Source organism: Cricetulus griseus, chromosome 5 (genome assembly GCF_003668045.3).
Source record: "Cricetulus griseus strain 17A/GY chromosome 5, alternate assembly CriGri-PICRH-1.0, whole genome shotgun sequence".
In the NCBI taxonomy this organism is placed as follows: domain Eukaryota; kingdom Metazoa; phylum Chordata; class Mammalia; order Rodentia; family Cricetidae; genus Cricetulus; species Cricetulus griseus.
The window spans coordinates 100,248,809-100,268,884 of NC_048598.1; the positions used below are offsets into that span (position 1 = coordinate 100,248,809).

The 20,076-nt window shown below is 40.0% G+C and overlaps 1 pseudogene; it reads right to left on the bottom strand.

The window, feature by feature from the left end:
* Positions 1-19,071, bottom strand: part of LOC100774002 — a 38,174-nt pseudogene extending 19,103 nt beyond the window's left edge.
* Between the last annotated feature and the right edge of the window lie 1,005 nt (positions 19,072-20,076).

Here is a 20,076-nt window from a genome sequence, read left to right on the forward strand (position 1 = left end):
TTGCTAAACTTATTTTGTCATAAGCTTCCCCAATGTTAACCAAGATTGCACACAAATAATTCTCTTCCACTTATGTGTCCTTTGGGGTTATCTCAGACATGTGCCCCAGATCATGGAATATTCACTCCAGAAACATTGAAACCTATGCCAGATTTTCTCATTTCAAATAGCCACCATAAGATATTGGTCCATATTTATCTTTATAATCCAAATAATACCTCCAATGAGATTGTTCATGCACTACTGATGTTTGGAAATTGAAAGTTATTGAGCAATATCAATATTCTTTAATATTAATGTTCTTTAAGCTCAAAGAACATTACCAGTGGTCCTGCACTCATAATAAAAATATCATATAGTAGCCTCAACTCGATTAGTAGATGAGCAAATGTTGAATTTTTAAATCATTAATTCCCAGTGGATGAATATGAATGTTTTTGAAATACTATACTAAATATGGATTCCTTTTTCTATTGCATCCACTAAGTATCTTACTGTCTTCATATTTCAAACTGTTCAAAAGACCTTATGTTGACCTTGTAGTACATTGATTGACAGGAATACATATTGTTTCAAAAGGCCTGTCAGTAAAATCTTGTGATTAAGTCAATTTAGAACCTGCTGATTGCAGCACAGCAAAATGTGCTACTGTAAAAGTGAAGCAAAGCTTCCTGATCTCCTGGATGAATCAAGGCTGTGAGGGCACTATGACTGTAGCCTGAAAAGATACCATTTGATAAATCATAAGTGGGGTTGAAATTTGAATATATGGAAACTTGATACGATCCACACTGCCAGAGCAACTAGGCAACAAGGAGGATCCTAAGAGACACATACATGGTCCCCTGAGAAAGGGAAAGGGAAACGATCTCCTGAGTAACTTGGGAGCATGGGGGTAGGGGAAGGATATGAGAGATAAGAGGGTAGAAGGAAGGAGAACATGAGGGGTCAGGAAGGTCAAGTTGGGGGAAGAACAGAAAAGGAAAGCATAGAAAGATATTTTGATATAGGGAGCTGATATGGGCTTAACAAGAAATCTGGCCCTAGGAAAATATCCAGGAATCCACAAAGATGAACACAACTAAGAATCTAAGCAATAGTGAAGAGAATACCTTAAATGCCCTTCCACTATAAAGGCATTGATGACTATCTTAAATGCCATCATAGAATCTTCATCCAGTAGCTGAAGGAAGCAGAAGCAGAGACCCACAGCTAAGAAGTGAGCCTAACTCCTGGAGTACAGATGCAGTGAAGGGGAGTGGTCAGCAAAAGGATCTTCTGGAGGCATCACCATCCCCAACTTCAAGCTCTACTATAGAGCCATAGTTCTGAATACAGCTTGGTATTGGCACAAAAGATAGACAGATAGACAAATGGAATCGAATTGAAAACCCTGATATTAACCCACGCATCTACAAACACCTTATTTTTGACAAAGCTGCTAAATCTATACAATGGAAAAAAAGCATCTTCAACAAATGGTGCTGCCACAATTGGCCTCGGACATGCAGAAGATTGCAGATAGATCCATACCTGTCACCATGCACAAAACTTAAGTGCAAATGGATCAAAGATCTCACCATAAGTCTAGCCACACTGAATCTTCTAGAAGAGAAAATGGGAATTACCCTTGAACAAATTGGCACAGGAGACCACTTCCTGAACATTATGCCAGCAACACAGACATTGAGGCCTGCAATTGATAAATGGGACCTCCTGAAACTGAGAAACTTCTGCAAGGCAAAGGTCACAGTCAGTAGGACAAAACGACCACCCACAGAATGGGAAAAGATCTTCACCGACTCCACATCTGACAGAGGGCTGATTTCCAAAATATACAAGGAGCTCAAGAAGCTAGCAATCAAAACACCAAACAATGAAATTAAAAGTGGCTCTAAATAGAGAATTCTCAACAGAGGAATCTGAAATGGCTGAAAGACACTTAACAAAGTGCTCAAAATCATTGGCCATCAGAGAAATGCAACTCAAAACAACTCTGAGATACCACCTCACACCTGTCAGAATGGCTAAAATCAAAAATACCAATGACAATCTATGCTGGAGACATGTGGAGAAAAAGGAACACTCCTCCATTGCTGGTGGGAGTGCAAACTTGTAAGACCACTCTGGAAATCAGTATGGCGGTTGCTCAGAAAAATGGGAATCAGTCTACCTCAAGATCCAGCCATTCCTCTCTTGGGTATATACCCAAATAGTGCATGTTCATACAACAAGGACATATGTTCGACCATGTTCACAGCAGCATTGTTTGTAATAGCCAGAAACGAGAAGCAACCTAGATGCCCCTCAACTGTAAAATGCATTGAGAAAATGTGGTACATTTGTACAATGGAGTACTACTCAGCAGAAAAAAGCAATGGAATCTTGAAATTCGCAGGCAAATGGATGGAACTAGAAGAAACCATCCTGAGTGAGGTAACCCAGTTACAAAAAGACAAATATGGTATGTACTCACTCATATATGAATTTTAGACATAGAGCAAACGATTACCAGCCTATAATCCTCTTCACCAAAGAAACTAGGAAACATGTAGCACTCTAAGGGATAAATGGTCCCCAGAAATGGGAAGTGGCATGAACTCCTGAGCTAATTGGGAGCATGAGGGTAGGGGAGAAGGAGCTGCGACAATAAGAGCAGGAGAAGAGGAGTAGAGAAGACGAAATGGAGGAGCAGAAATATTGAGTTGGGGGAAGAATAGAGGAGAGAGAGCAGGATGAGAGATACCATATCAGAGGGAGCCACTATAGGTCCAAGAAGAGATCTGGAACTAGGAAGATCTCCAGAGACCTACAAGGATGACATGATCTGACAATCCAGGCAAAGGTTGAGAGGATAACCTAAAAGCCCTTCCCCTAAAATGAGATTGATGACTACTCTTTATGCCATCCTAGAGCCCTCATCCAGTGGCTGGTGGAGCAGAGACAGACATCCACAGATATACACTGGGCTGAAATCTGGAATTTAGTTGAAGAGAGGCAGGAATGAAGATTGAAGGAGTCGGACCAGGTTGGAGAAACCCACAGAAACAGTTGGCCTGAACAAGGGAGAGCACATCGACCCCCAGATGCTGTCTGGGAGGCCAGTACAAGACTGATCCAGACCCCTGAACATGGATGTCAATAAAAAGGCCTCTGCACTCTAGGGAAGCCTCTGGTAGTGGATTAGAATATTTCCCTGGTATAAGAAGGGACTTTGAGAGCCCATCCCACGTGAAGGGTTACACTCTGGCCCTGGACACATGGGGAAGGGCCCAGGCCCAGCACAGGAAGATTTGGCGGATTTTGCAGAGCCCCGTTGAGGGACCTACCCTGCCTGGGGAGTGGTGGGTGGATGGGGTTGGGGGGTGTGGGGATGGGGGAGGAGGGATAATGGAGAGGGAGAAGGGACTTACATGTGAAACAAGCTTGTTCCCTAACTTGAACTAATAAAATAAATAAAATAAAACCAAAAAGTAACATACTAAGCTTGTTCTCTTGTTTACAGTTTTCATTATTGTGATGAAACAACATGTCAATAGCAAATTGTTGCCTGAAGGCTTATTTCATCTTTCACTTCTACCCTACCATTTATCCTAAATGTAAGTAAGGAGATAAAAACAGATAGCTGGAGATAGGAATTAAAATAGAGAAAATGTAGCGTTCCTGCTTACTGGTGTGTTCATCATGGCTATCTCAGATTTGTTTCTTAAACAACTAAAAGCCACCTGCAACCACTTTCATTTTAAGGGCTCTTCCCACATCAATCCTTTATCAGGATAATGCCTTACCTTTAGGCCACAATTTTGGAAATATTTCCTAAAATGAGATTACTCTTCTCAGGTGACTCTAATTTATTCAAGTTGAGAAAAATTAACTAAGACCCTGAAAATTAAAATAAGCATCCTGTCAGCTGTTTTTGACAATGATGTCACAAATTACTAATTCATAACTTGTATTTAAATATCAAAATAAATGGACAATTAGACATACATTCACCAGAATAAGCAATCAGAAATTTTTTATGCTGAGAGTTGTGATATACTGATGGGGGCCAATTAACAAGCAAGACTCATCAGACAGAGATAGATTGTTTTGTTATTATCGTACACTAGAAGCTTTAAAAAAGGCCCATACCCACCTCTGAAAATCCTGTGGGCCACTGAATCATATATTGAAATATTGACAAGTGTTGCCCCTGTGGAGCTCTTGGAGAAAATGTACCCACTTTCACCTGCAGTGAAAGACCTGTTGGGAAATTCCAAATGTTGTTAATGTCATACTCTACATCTGACTTCTTTTTCCAGTCCAGAACCACAAGATCTCCAACAGGATTTTTCACTTGAATCCTCTTTAGTGAAGCTAAAAGAGATGTGAGATCTGGTCATGAAGTTGGTGCCACAGACGTACAATAGAACTACAAACAGGAAGTTGCTTCTGGACTGTAATGTATGTTGTTAATATTATTTTACAGAAAGCATCTATAACATCAAACAAAGGAATACCAAGGAGGAAGTAACTATGATTGGGTTCTAAATGTCATTTTGATATAAATGAATTAACCCAAGAATTACCAAATAAGGAAAGATTATCCAATAAACAAACCACAACTTCTATACAAACTAGCTACTCCTTGAATTTTCTGAATTTCTTTGAGTCTTCAGGGGGAAACGTGAGTTACTTGAGTTTATTGGACAATCTGGAATGCTTAGGAGAGCATAACAATAATTCACATATAGGAATATGTGACAATAGTGAGAAATGAAAAAGAAAGCCTATATTTTTCTCACTTATTTATTAACAAGAGAAGATACTGATGCTGTTTCTACCAAAAGTAGTATTATTCTCTTAAATGAAAACTCCAACTTCAGCAGTGTAACCCCCACTCACTGTGTACATTGACATGGATGTGCATAATATTTTATGTCCACAATATATACTAACTCTAGTTTAATTAAAGAAAGACAAGAATCTAAAACAACTAGATTGGATGTATTTGCGGTAATATCTGGTGTCTTCTTCCTGATATTACAATACTAAAAAAGGATATTACCTGCCAGGGAAAGAATATAGTCCTATCTTTATTTGCCTCCGTTTGAACTTGTACTTGATTGAGACTCATCTCATGGAGACTGTGACTGCATACACAGCATTGTTACATTGTAACTCTCTTCACTCATGGCCATGTCAAAAATGTTCCCTGGCAACAATTCCAAAGAGGCATTGGGCAGACAGTTTTCAAAGATTTCACAATTAGAAGGCAAAAGTGAGCAATTGAAATATATGTTCCAAAATACATGAAGATAAATGTCTTCTGGGTATTTTATAGGGGTGGCTTCCTGCATGAATTTTGGGAAACCCAAAATCTCCCCGTGATGGGGAGAAAAAATGAAACTCCCATGGAATGAATCTAACATGGTATATTCATGCAACCTGCTACCACCCCATTTTGAGTTCATGACCCAAACCTTCCTAGATAAGAACTTTCCCCATTTATTTACCATTACAGTTAATAAAGAAGTAATGTCTCCATAAATTACAATCACATTTGATGATGATTCCTGAATATGCACCACAGTATGAACGGAATTGTAATATCCTGACGCTCCCAAAATTGGTATTGTTTCCACAAAAGCTATGCAGACTCCATTCCTGTCGAGCTCCCTTCTCATGTCTGATAGAATCTGAGCACCTGTGTGGTCACTTGTGATGAGCAGTCCCACCCAGTTCCAGCTGAAATGAAGCATCAAAGAAGCAATGCCACGTGGCAGAGATGTGTCCTTTGGAGCCACCTGATACACAGATTGAAACTGGCTTCCTTCAGTCAGACCAGGATCAAAAGCCCCGAAAGTAAGCTAAAATGAATACAGTATTTTTAGGAATGGAACAAGCATTGCCATGAAGAACAATCTTAGTCTTGCAAAACAGATTGAAGTGACAGAGAAAAAAATCTCTTCAAAAGTTGTCAAAGTCACATATCACTCCCTGGAAATATCCAAAAAATTACTCAAGAGTGTCAAATTTTCAGTCTACCACTGTTAATTCTATTCTCTTCATTTCAAACTAAAAATGTGCATATGTTTTTATAATTCTTTTATACATATTAATGAACACCTCTCACTCATTTTGCACACAGTTAAAATGTATGGAAAGAGATCTGCCTGCCCAACATTCACGCCACTCTCACTCACCTGAGGAAATTTGTAAAGATGCAGTAATGTCCCAATGAGTTCAGATGTTTTCCATCTTATTCCTATAAGCAAAGCAGCTGATTTTCTCTCTATGCCACAGAAGTAATTAGGGCTGAAGGTGCTCAAACCTGTGAACCAATTAAACACGGTCTGGAGAACATTCATTTCAGAAAATGGGAGATTATAAACCTCAATTCCGAGAGAGGTGTTTGGTAAAAGATGGGAGTTCCTGTTGATTTCCTCGATAGCAAATAACATGGCCAAAAGAAGCTGGTAGTTTTGCTCCATCACCCTGCATAAAAGTGTTACAGTATTCAGGTGGGAACCCAGAACAATCAAATCCACAAATGTAAATGCAATGGTTTCTACAGGTTGAAAGGTTGTGCTTTTTAAAACACATAATTTCACATATATTAATAAATGGTTTTGATTAAAATTATGTGATATGACATTCTCCAAATTGATGAAATGCAATTTTTCCCTCTTAAGTCACCAACTTCCTGAGACAATTTGTTATGAATGAACATCCCTAGTTGAATTAAATCTGTCTGTGGCAATAGTTAGCTTCTTTACAGTTACGTATTTATGACAGATTGTATTGTGTATGCTGTGTTTCAGTGGTTCTGTCTCTTGCGTGTTTGGATGCACATCTCTTGTGGGGAAAACTTGTCAATGCTCGTTGTGCATGTAATCAGATGATAACTTCTCTGACTCCCTTTGTTTTTCAGCCCACTTCAGATTATGTGTCTCAGCTGTCACCACTACATACAGAAGCAAAGCTTCTGGGAGTCTTCCTGTCTCATCTTCCCACCTCCCTGAAACAGCACTTTCAATGTAACCGTGGCCTACCTCGCCCGCTGTGATGTGAGTTCTGTGGATGTGAACGCAGGTTCTTCTTTTTCTGAGTTGGTCTGGGAATTATTGACATGATGTGAGTGTGGAGAGAGGACTGATCTGAGTTTTTTTTTTTTAATTTTATTTTATTTTATTAGTTCTAGATAGGGAACAAGCTTATTTCAAGTCCCTTCTCCCTCTCCCTCCCCTCACCCCCAAACTTTCTCCCCCACCCCCAGCCCATCCCCCCAACCCCATCCACCCACTACTCCCCAGGCAGGGTAGGGCCCTCAACGGGAGCTCAGCAAAGTCCACCAAGTCTTCCTATGCTGATCCTGGGCCCTTCCCCATGTGTCCAGGGCCAGAGTGTAACCCTTCATATGGGATGGGCTCTCAAAGTCCCTTCTTGCACCAGGGAAAAATACTAATCCACTACCAGAGGCTCCCTGGAGTGCAGAGGCCTCCTTATTGACATCTATGTTCTGGGGTCTGGATCAGTCTTGTACAGGCCTCCTGGACAGCATCTGGGGTCGATGTGCTCTCCCTTGTTCAGGCCAACAGTTCCTGTGGGTTTCTCCATCCTAGTACAGACCCCTTCGTTCTTCATTCCTCCCTCTCTTCAACTAAATTCCCGATTTCGGCTCATTGTATATCTGTGGATGTCTGTCTCTGTTTCCATCAGCCACTGGGTGAGGGCTCTAGGATGGCATAAAGAGAAGTCATCAATCTCATTTTAGGGGGAGGGTTTTTAGGTTATCCTCTCCACCATTGCCTGGATTGTCAGATCGTGTCATCCTTGTAGGTCTCTGGAGATCTCCCTGGTTCCTGATCCCTTCTCGGGCCTACAGTGGCTCCCTCTGATATCGTTTCTCTCATCTTGCTCTCTTTCCTCTATTCTTCCCCCAACTCAATGTTTCTGCCCCTCCATTTCCTCTCCTCTTCTCCTCTTCTCTTGCTCTTATTGTAGCAGCTCCTTCCCCCCCCACCCTCATGCCCCCAATTAGTTCGGGAGTTCATGCCATTTCCATTCCTGGGGACCATTTAACCCTTAGAGTCCTTCATGTTTCCTAGTTTCTTTGGTGAAGAGCATTATATACTGGTAGTCTTTTGTTCTATGTCTAAAATTCATATATCAGTGAGTACATACCTTGCTTGTCTTTTTGTGACTGGGTTACCTCACTCAGGATGGTTTCCTCTAGTTCCATCCATTTGCCTGCGAATTTCAAGATTCCATTGCTTTTTTCTGCTGAGTAGTACTCCATTGTATAAATGTACCACATTTTCTCAATCCATTCTTCAATAGAGGGGCATCTAGGTTGTTTCCAGGTTCTGGCTATTACAAACAATGCTGCTATGAACATGGTTGAACATATGTCCTTGTTGTAAGTACATGCCCTATTTGGGTATATACCCAAGAGAGGAATGGCTGGATCTTGAGGTACACTGATTCCCATTTTTCTGAGCAACCGCCATACTGATTTCCAGAGTGGTCTTACAAGATCGCACTCCCACCAGCAATGGAGGAGTGTTCCTTTTTCTCCACATCCTCTCCAGCATAGATTGTCATTGGTGTTTTTTATTTTAGCCATTCTGACAGGCGTGAGATGGTATCTCAGAGTTGTTTTGAGTTGCATTTCTCTGATGGCCAATGATTTTGAGCACTTTTTTAAGTGTCTTTCAGCCATTTCAGATTCCTCTGTTGAGAATTCCCTATTTAGTTCTGCACCCCACTTTTTAATTTCGTTGTTTGGTGTTTTGGTGGCTAGCTTCTTGAGCTCCTTATATATTTTGGAAATCAGTCCTCTGTCAGATGTGGGATCGGTGAAGATCTTTTCCCATTCTGTGGGTGGTCGTTTTATCCTACTGACTGTTTCCTTTGCCTTGCAGAAGCTTCTCAGTTTCAGTAGGTCCCATTTATTAATTGCAGACCTCAATGTCTGTGCTTCTGGCATAATGTTCAGGAAGTGGTCTCCTGTGCCAATTTGTTCAAGGGTTGTTCCCACTTTCTCTTCTAGAAGATTCAGTGTGGTTGGATTTATGCTGAGATCTTTGATCCATTTGCACTTAAGTTTTGTGCATGGTGACAGGTATGGATCTATCTGTAATTTTCTGCATGTCCACATCCAATTGTGCCAGCACCATTTGTTGAAGATGCTGTCTTTTTTCCATTGTATAGATTTAGCACCTTTGTCAAAAGTAAGGTATCCATAGGTGCGTGGGTCGATATCAGGGTTTTCAATTCGATTCCATTGGTCTATCAGTCTATTTTTGTGCCAATACCAAGCTGTTTTCAGAACTATGGCTCTATAGAAGAGCTTGAAGTCGGGATGGTGATGCCTCCAGAAGATCCTTTATTGTAAAGAGTTGTTTTGGCTATCCTGGGCTTTTTATTTTTCCATATAAAGTTGAGTATTGTTCTTTCAATGTCTGTGAAAAACTGTGTTGGGATTTTGATGGGGATTGCATTGAATCTGTAGATTGCTTTTGGCAGGATTGCCATTTTTACTATGTTAATTCTACCTATCCATGAGCATGGGAGATCTTTCCATTTTCTGGTATCTTCTTTAATTTCTTTCTTTAAGGTCTCAAAGTTCTTATTGTACAGGTCTTTCACTTTTTTGGTTAGTGTTACCCCCAGGTATTTTATGTTGCTTGTGGATATTGTGAAAGGTGATGTTTCCCTGATTTCTTTCTCATTGGATTTATCATCTGTATATAGTAGGGCTACTGATTTTTTTGAGTTAATTTTGTATCCTGCTACCTTGCTGAAGGTGTTTATCAGCCGTAGGAGTTCCCTGGTAGAGTTTTTCGGGTCACTAATGTAGACTATCATGTCGTCTGCAAATAGTGAAAGTTTTACTTCATCCTTTCCAATTTGTATCCCTTTGATCCCCTTTTCTTGTCTTATTGCTATAGCCAGAACTTCAAGTACAATATTGAAGAGATATGGAGAGAGTGGACAGCCTTGTCTTGTTCCTGATTTTAGAGGAAACGCTTTGAGTTTCTCTCCATTTACTTTGATGTTGGCTATTGGTTTGGTATATATTGCCTTGATCATGTTTAGATATGTTCCTGTTATTCCTGTTCTCTCCAAGATCTTTATCATGAAGGGATGTTGGATTTTGTCAAAGGCTTTTTCAGCATCTAGTGAGATGATCATGTGGTTTTTCTTTTTAAGTTTGTTTATATAGTGGATTACATTGATGGATTTTCGTATGTTGAACCATCCTTGCATCCCTGGGATAAAGCCTACTTGATCATGGTGGATGATTTTTCTGATATGTTCTTGTATTCGGTTGGCCAATATTTTATTGAGTATTTTAGCATCGATGTTCATGAGGGATATCGGTCTGTAGTTCTCTTTCTTAGTCATATCTTTGTGAGGCTTGGGTATCAAAGTGATTGTAGCCTCATAGAAAGAGTTTGGCAATATCCCATCTGCTTCTATTGTGTGGAACAGTTTGAGGAGTACTGGAATTAGCTCTTGTTTGAATTTCTGGTAGAATTCTGCAGTGAAGCCATCTGGCCCTGGGCTTTTTTTGGTTGGGAGGCTTTTGATTACTGCTTCTATCTCATTAGGGGTTATAGTTCGATTTAAACTGTCTATCTGATCTTGATTTAATTTTGGTAAGTGATATTTATCCAGAAAGTTGTCCATTTCCTTTAGGTTTTCCAATTTTGTGGAATACAGGTTTTCAAAGTATGACCTAAAGATTCTCTGGATTTCCTCAGTGTCCGTTGTTATGTCTCCCTTTTCATTTCTGATTTTGTTAATTAGCATGCTCTCTCTCTGCCTTTTGGTTAGTTTGGCTAGAGGCTTGTCTATCTTGTTGATCTTCTCAAAGAACCAACTCTTTGTTTCATTGATTCTTTGTACTGTTTTCCTAGTTTCTACTTTGTTGATTTCGGCTCTCAGGTTGATTATTTCCTGGCGTCTACTCCTCCTTGGTGAGTTTGCTTCCTCTTGCTCTAAAGCTTTCAGTTGTTCTGTCAATTCTCTAATGTGACTTTCCTCCAGTTTCTTCATGTGAGCACTTAGTGCTATGAACTTCCCTCTTAGCACTGCTTTCAGGGTGTCCCATAAGTTCGGGTATGTTGTGTCTACATTCTCATTAAATTCTAGAAAGTCTTTGATTTCTTTTTTTATTTCTTCCTCAACCAAGGAATGGTGCAATTGGGAGTTATTCATTTTCCACGTAAATGTAGGTTTTCTGCAATTCGTATTGCTGTTGAATTCTAGCTTTAATGCATGGTGGTCTGATAAGATACAGGGGGTTATTTCAATACTTTTGTACCTGTGGAGGTTTGCTTTGCTGCCAACTATGTGGTCAATTTTTGAGAAGGTTCCATGTGGCGCTGAGAAGAAGGTATATTCTTTTGTGTTTGGATGGAATGTTCTATAGATATCTGTTAAACCCAGTTGTGTCATAACTTCTTTCAGATCCTTTGTTTCTTTGTTAAGTTTCTGTCTAGTAGTTCTGTCCAGTGGTATAAGGGGGGTGTTGAAGTCTCCTACTATAAGTGTGTGTGGTTTTATGTGTGGTTTGAGCTTTAGTAATGTTTCTTTTACAAAAGTGGATGCTTTTGTATTAGGGGCATAGATGTTCAGGATTGAGACTTCGTCTTGATGGACTTTTCCTGTGATGAGTATGAAATGCCCTTCTTTATCTCTTTTGATTGCTTTCAGTTTAAAGTCTAATTTGTTAGATATTAGTATTGCTACCCCAGCTTGTTTCTTGAGCCCATTTGATTGGAAAATCTTTTCCCATCCTTTTACTCTGAGGTATCGCCTGTCTTTGAATTTGAGGTGTGTTTCTTGTAAACAGCAGAAGGATGGATTCTGTCTTCGTATCCATTCTGTTAGCCTGTATCTTTTTATGGGTAAGTTAAGACCATTGACATTCAGGGATATTAACGTCCATTGTTCATTGGTTCTTCTTAGTTTTGGATTTATTGTTGGTGGTATCATTGCGTGTGGATTTTGCCCTTCTGTTTCTTTTTGTGTTTGGTGAAATTCGATTAACTACTGACAGTGTTTTTGTGAGTGTAGTTATGTTCGTTGGGTTGGAGTTTTCCTTCCAGAGCCTTCTGTAGTGCTGGATTTGTTGATATGTATTGTTTAAATCTGTTTTTGTCATGGAATATCTTGTTTTCTCCATCTATAGTGATTGAAAGTTTTGCTGGGTACAGTAGTCTGGGTTGACATCCATGCTCCCTTAGTGCTTGTAGGGTATCTATCCAAGACCTTCTGGCTTTCAGAGTTTCCATTGAGAAGTCGGGTGTGATTCTGATTGGTTTGCCTTTATATGTTACTTGGCCTTTTTCCTTTGCTGCTCTTAATATTTTCTCTTTATTCTGTAGATTTGGTGTTTTGATTATTATGTGTCGGGGGACTTCTTTTTGTGGTCCAGTCTGTTTGGTGTCCTGTAAGCTTCTTGTACTTTCATAGGCATATCCTTCTGTAGGTTGGGGAAGTTTTCTTCTATGATTTTGTTGAATATGTTTTCTGTACCTTTGAGCAGTATTTCTTCACCTTCTTCTACACCTATTATTCTTAGGTTTGGCCTTTTTACGGTGTCCCATATTTCCTGGATATTTTGTGTTAGGGTTTTGTTGGACTTGAGGTTCTCTTTGGTGGATGAATGTATATCCTCTAGCGAGTCTTCAGTGGCTGAGATTCTCTCTTCCATCTCTTGAATCCTGTTGGATACACTTACATCTTTAGTTCCTGATCGTTTATCCAACCTTTCCATTTCCAACATGGTCTCATTCTGTGTTTTCTTTATTGTGTGTATTTCAGCTTTCATGTTTTGAACTATTTCAAGAGCTTCCTTCACTTGCTTGGATGTTTTTTCTTGGCTTTCTTTGGATTCTTTAAGAGATTTATTTATTTCTTGAATTTTTTGGTTTGTCTTTTCCTCCAATTCATTTAATTTTTTGTTTGTTTTCTCTTCTATTTCTTTAAGGGATTTTCTTGTTTCCTCTTTAAAGGTCTCTATCAACTTGCTGAGATAATTTTTGAGGTCCATCTCATCTTCATGCTCTGTGTTGGGCTTTTCAGCTCTTGCCGGAGTGGAGTCCCTAGGTTCTGGTGGTGTCATGTTGGTCTTTGTGTTGTTGAGTGAAATCTTATTCTGTCTTCTCCCCATATCCTTTTAGTGGGTGCGGGTGGGTTCTCTCTATCTCCTCTTGTGGCCCAGTGGTGTGTGGGGGCTAGGAATTCGATGTCCACAACTCTAGATGATCTCGACGCTCCTGGTGGTCTCCTCGCTAGTTCCTAGTTTCTTGGTCGTTCGGCGGAATGGAAGAGTGGGGTGCTACCAGATTTGGGGCACAGGGAGCTCCTCCCTGCCTGGGCTTGTCTGGCCCAAGCCGGCAGGCTCAGGAGGGGGTGGTGGGATGGGGGTGGTGGGGTGTTCTGGCCTGGAGTCGGGAGCGGGCAGGAGCTCACTCACCTAGTTCCAGGTCAGTCTGCGGCGGCGGAATGTAAGAATGGGGTGCTAGCAGATTGGTGGGGCAGAGGGCTCCTCCCTCTCTGGGCGTGTCTGGCCCAAGCCGGCAGGCTCAGGAGGGGGTGGTGGGATGGGGGTGGTGGGGTGTTCTGGTCTGGGGTCGGGAGCGGGCAGGAGCTCACTCACCTAGTTCCAGGCCAGTCTGCGGCGGCGGAATGTAAGAATGGAGTGCTAGCAGATTGGTGGGGCAGAGGGCTCCCTGATCTGAGTTTTATATCCATGACCAGAATATGAACCCTGGGGAACCCTGACTCAACTCAATCAAACATGTCAGTAATCTCTATGTTCTTGTTCATAGATCACTTCCTTTCTCTTTCTTGTGTGCATAATGGAGACAACAGTGCTTTAAACTTTCCAGGGACTAACTGAGGAATCAAAATGTTGGTATTTTGGTATTCAACAGCTGGAGGCTTGAATCCGAATGTGTGTCTTACTTCATATATCATTTTGAGAAAATTCATTCACCACTCAATGTCACTTTCCCTTTAACTGTGGTTAGAGTCCACAAAGTAATTTATTTCATAGAGTTCTTTAGATTCACTGAAATAATCCGTGGAAAACTTAAAGTGGAACCTGAATTCTGGCCAGCACCCAATTAATGCAAACTATAACTTTAGAAGGGCAACCATGTTTTATGGCAGTGAGCCCAGATTAATTGTTGCTCTTCCTCCTGCTGCCTTCCACCTTTAGAACTGTAGTGAGGCAGATTCCCCAAGGAGGTCCAGGTCTGTGGGCCAAAGGGATGTCATAGAGAGCACTAGTCAATGAGTGGCATTCTGTTCTCTTACATGGCACCAAGGCCTTTGTGAAGAAAGACTTCTTGGGAAAATAACAAATTCTCTGGAAGTAAAAACTTATGTGCTCTAATGAACTCATGTTCTTTCTTCACTTGTTTTGTAACCACTTTGCATTCTCTGGCATCCCATTAGCTTTACAATAATGACTTGTAGTGAACAGATAGCACCCTTTGGGAGGTTAAAGGTACACATGCAAAGAAGCTAAAATTAAACTTTCAAAATGTAATGTTCAGAAACCAAGTTTTCTATTTGTTCTGTAGTTTGAGACACAAAATGCTTGTTCATATCAAAACACTATTAGTTGCTTAATAAAATGAAATTTTTCATGTTGAAATATCCATTGGCAGCCAGGCATTAGTGGTGCACGCCTTTAATCCCTGCACTCTGGAAGCAGAGGCAAGCAGAACTCTGTGAATTCAAGGCCAGCCTGGTCTCCAGAGCGAGTGCCAGGACAGGCTCAAAAGATACACAGAGAAACCCTGTCTGGAAAACCAAAAAAAAGAAACAAAAGAAATGTCCATTGGCAAAGAGATTAATTCACTTAAGTTTATGTGAAAGGAAAGCGATTTCATTTCCTATTACAGAATGGTGCATTAGGATCCTCCTATTTAGTCCCTAAGCCTTTTAAAGGTATGGAGGAGCTTTTTAACCCTGACCCATTCCTAAATGCATTCTACATATTTTTCCTTATATCCACTCATAAAAGAAATTTCCCATTGCCACAAAAGATAACTACAGGATACCAGGAGTTGTCAAAGCAGAATGTGCAATCCTCAGGGATGCCCAAAAGAAATGATAAATCTACCACAAATCTCTTGCAACTAAGCATAGGGAATATTATAGTAGATGGGTAGAAAGATCATGAGAGTCAGGTGACCTAAATATGTCACATTATTTGTCTTACAGACAACGGATAAGGTATATACATGATACCCCAATAATATGGCTGCCTATGAAAGAACAAAACAATGACAAATAAGACTTTCACTGTCAGGAGAAATGTTCTCATGGAGAGCCACGCATAGGCTTAGGACCACTGACAACTGATTACTGCTGAAAAGAGGATGAGATAATCATTTCACAGATGAGCTTTTAATCAAATATCCAACCCTAAGTACTGAGCCCACAAACTATATACACACAATCAACATTAAATGGGCACAGCAGATAGTAGTTACATAGTTGCGCATATATATTTCACAGTAATAACTGTAACAAAGGAGCCCATAAAATTGACTGAGCTAAGAGTGGTAGATGGGAAGGTATAAAAGAATACAACAATGGAGATACTGGGTGATGAAAGCAAGGAGTCAAATGATATAATTACATGGTGACTATAATGAAAATATTACAAGAAGACACATACTATAAGCAAATTTTAAATTGTGTAGGAAATTATTCCTGGATCATATTATGTCTTAAATAACATAATTAATGTATCCCTGTTCACTAGGAAACACATGTACATAAAGGAATAGCTTAGTAGATATAAACACTCTCTCCCCAATGTATATATTTTGAATGATGAGTAACTGAATTAGGTGCAACAGTTCACCTTCATATTAAAATATCATACAAACATAAACTCACAGACATGTTATTGTTGCAAAAAGAGGTAACACAAATGTTCTTTGCCCATCCCAACAATGAACTGCTCCATCCTGGCACTTCCATTCCTCTTCTCACTATTTCTGACAGAAAATGCATGGATATGCCTAAAGAATCTGGCTCAGGAGTAGTCACATTTAAACAAGATTGAGTATAACAATTTATCCTAACACCAGAATGCTTATATGCCTTGGCCTCCAATTCTGTTGCAAATGTTGTTATTTCAGGGAAAATGACAGATGAAAATGAAAAGACAACACAAACTTTGTTGCTAAAAATTGTTCTCATTAAAAATAGAAAGGAGTCTCCTAGGAGTTACAAGAAAAAGTCCATTGCCACTGAAGCAAACACAAGAAATCACTTCTGAGATTCAATTTCTTCTTTAGTAAAATGACTCGTTTAACTTATGATGGCCTCAAAATCACCTTCTGGCTGAAGAGGACTGAAAGGGGTGGTATGCATAAATTTACTACACATGGGTTATGAATGTAAGCATATAAATCAGAACACACGTTATGGGGTGCTAGAGGATAAAACTCAGGTTTGCGCTTCCTTCAAATGTACTCTGCTACATCATATACTTCCTTATCCATTCTTTATCTCTACAATACAACTCAATACTATCAAGTAAATGGAGAAAATTCTTATATGGAAGGAGTTAACATAACAGTAACTAAAGTAGTTACATAGAAAATAAAAATGATACAAGAGACTTTAAATCTTTACTAATATTAAGTACAAGACAAAGAGAATCCAAAAGCAGCTTTAAAAACTTTAACAATCCATACTGACCAGTGCATTTACAAATATATTGGAAATATTTCCCCAGTTGTGAAATTTTGGATTCCTTTGTTCACGTTTTCTATTTCAATGTCAGACAAAATGTGAAAAGATATGCTCATTTTCTAATGATGTTTTATATCTGAACTATTTTCCTTCTCCTCTGATGTGACCTGACCACTCATCGATATACCAAGGAGATAGCAAAGTGTGTTTGCAGTGGCGCATACATCAGAATCTACCCCACGCTTTCACTAATTTTACATCAGCTGATAACAAACTAGACCTTGATGACATATTTTTCTTCCCTCAGTTGAGTACATGCTTCATTTTTCCATTTCAGATCTTCATTTCATGCACTCACTACATGGATAGACCTATCTGAATGAAGACAAGTATAATTTATTTCCTTCTCTATAAATATGCCAAGTATATTAGACATAGAGAAAAGGACTACCAGCCTACAATCCACACCACCAGAGAAACTAGGAAACAAGGACCCCAAGAGAAAAACACATGGTCCCCCAAGAAGGGGAAAGGGACAAGAACCCCTGAGCAAATTGGGAGCACCGGATGGGGGGAGAGGAGAGAGGTAGCAAGAAAAGAAGGGGAGAAGGGGAGGAGAGCAAAGGGGATCAGGAAATCTGAGACAGGGGAGGAATAGAGGAGAGCAAGAAAGGAGATACCTTGATAGAGGGAACCAGTATAAGTTAACAGAGGGGTCTGGCACTAGGGAAATGTTCAGGGATCCACAGGGATGATCTGAACTAAGAATCGAGGCAGTAGTGAAGAGACTGCCTTTGATTTGATGCCCTTCCCCTATAATGAGATTGATGACTATCTTGGTTGCCATCCTAGAGCCTTCATCCAGTAGCTGATTGAAGCAGAAGCAGGCACCGGCAGTTAAACACTGAGCCATACTCCCGGAATCCAGTTGTAGACAAGGGAGGAGGGATGAGCAAAGGAGCTAAGACTGAGCTAGAGAAACCCATAGAAACAGATGACCTGACCTAGTGAGAGCATGGAGACCCTAGTCATAATGCTGGGGAACCAGCATTGGACTGAACCAAGCGCTCTGAATGTGGGTGCCAGCTTGGAGGCCTGGGCAGTCTATGGGTCCTCTAACAGTGGAGCCAGTGTTTATCCCTACAGCACAAATGGACTTTGTGAGCCCATTCCCTATAGAGGGATACTATTGTGGCCCAGATAGATGAAAGAGGGCCTAGGCGCTCCAGCAAATGATGTGACAGCAAATGAGGCCCATGGAAAGCCTCACTATCCTTGGGGAGTGTATGGGGAAGTTGGGGTTCGGTGGGAGGCATGGGAGGATGAGAGGGTGCTGGAATGAGGGAATTGATATGTAAAATAAGAAAAGAAGAAGAAAAGTAAAAATAATAAATAAATAAATAAATATACCAAGTTAATTGAAACATACTGAATACTGTCTAGACCCGAGCCTGAAGATTTGAGAGGGTCTAAGGAAGAGCCCTCAGTGCACGTGATAACATAGATTATGTCTGTTGAATACATACATAAATCAAGTAAAGGTATACAGGAAACATATGGATCAAAAATGAAAATGGTAAAAAAAAAATCTGAGAGTTAAAAATATAGGGGGCATTTATTTTCTGAGAAATGTTAAAGATAGAAAACAGTAGGAAACAATTAAAACTTTAATCCTGATATCCCTGCACCTAAATCAGAGGCAAATTCTATCCTTATAGAACCTGAGGAAGGAATCCAAAGTCACTGCTTTCAAGGCATTATCTCCTCTAACAGAAGCACATTTCAAATTCCACAATTCCATGAAGTGCTGTGCCAAACTGCTGTCAACAACCTTTTTACTGCAGAGCTAGCACTAAATGAGCTCAGAGTCTTAGGAATTAACAGAAGCAGAAGATTCATCCACAAATTGCAATTGTCAAATAAGGAACATAAACCAAAGAAACCAAGTCTATCTCATCACATTAGACAGGACAAAATGAGTCAACAAGAAACAAAATAAAGAAATGATCTGGAAAGGACAGACAGGGCACATGTTGAAGGGAGATACATGAAATGATGATGTTCAAAGCCACACAGATTCTAGGACACATGGATCTTAGAAAAAAAGAAGTCAATACAATGCACTTACGTTGCCAAATATTCTACATCTGAAGGGTTTGCTTTCCAATCTAATTTTGTTCTTTCTGGGAAGAAAAGATAAATAGGGAAAAATGCACCAATGACCACAGACCCATTATTGTGAAATCGATATCTTTTTTCTTCTGTTATGCAGGAAGTCAGTACTGTTGTACATATGAGAGTTGGCATCTGCAGAAACCAGGAGATAAAGATCCAAGATACAAGCATATCAAGAGATGTATCTGCAAGATGTTAAGTTTAGGGCTGTGGGACATGCAGTGTGTGGTCTGTATATACACGCTTCATGTGTTTGTGTGCATGTATGAAGATAAAGGTGTTGATGACTGAGTTTGTCACTCTAATCAGCCTGAGATATTTCCAATGATCATTTCCACTACCATTTGAGAGTTCTGAGGTTCTTTCTCCTTCAGGGCATGCATCTGAGGCACCACACTCAGTGAAAAACAAGTCACTGCATTAAGTGACGTATTTTCTTCTCTAGTCATAATCACAAATATTTCCTCCAAGAGTTCAAGCTTCCCAGGTTGGGTTCTCCTTCTATGCATTTGGCCACAAGGGTCATGTGAAACCCTTGAGGATGGTGTAAGCATGTAACGTCAGAGCAAACCACGCTTGGTGGAAAGTCCCATCCCTGCCATTGTTAAGTTAAATTAAAGAAGTACTATAGTCCCCAAATAATACTATTGATCATCTCACTAGATGCTGAAAAAGCCTTTGACAAAATCCAACATCCCTTCATGATAAAGATCTTGGAGAGAACAGAAATAACAGGAACATATCTAAACATGATAAACGCGATATACACCAAACCAAGAGCCAACATCAAACTAAATGGAGAGAAACTCGAAGCGTTTCCTCTAAAATCAGGAACAAGACAAGGATATCCACTCTCTCCATACCTCCTCAATATTGTACTTGAAGTTCTAGCTAGAGCAATAAGACAACAAAAGGGGATCAAAGGGATACAAATTGGAAAGGACAAAGTCAAACTTTCACTATTTGCTGATGACATGATAGTCTACATAAGTGACCCGAAAAACTCTACCAGGAAACTCCTACAGCTGATAAACACCTTCAGCAAGGTAGCAGGATACAAAAATGATTTAATTTTTGTAAGTGATATCTCTCCAGAAAATTGCCCATTTCTTCAAGATTTTTGAATTTTGTGGAGTACAGGTTTTCACTGTATGACCTGATGAGTCCCTGGATTTC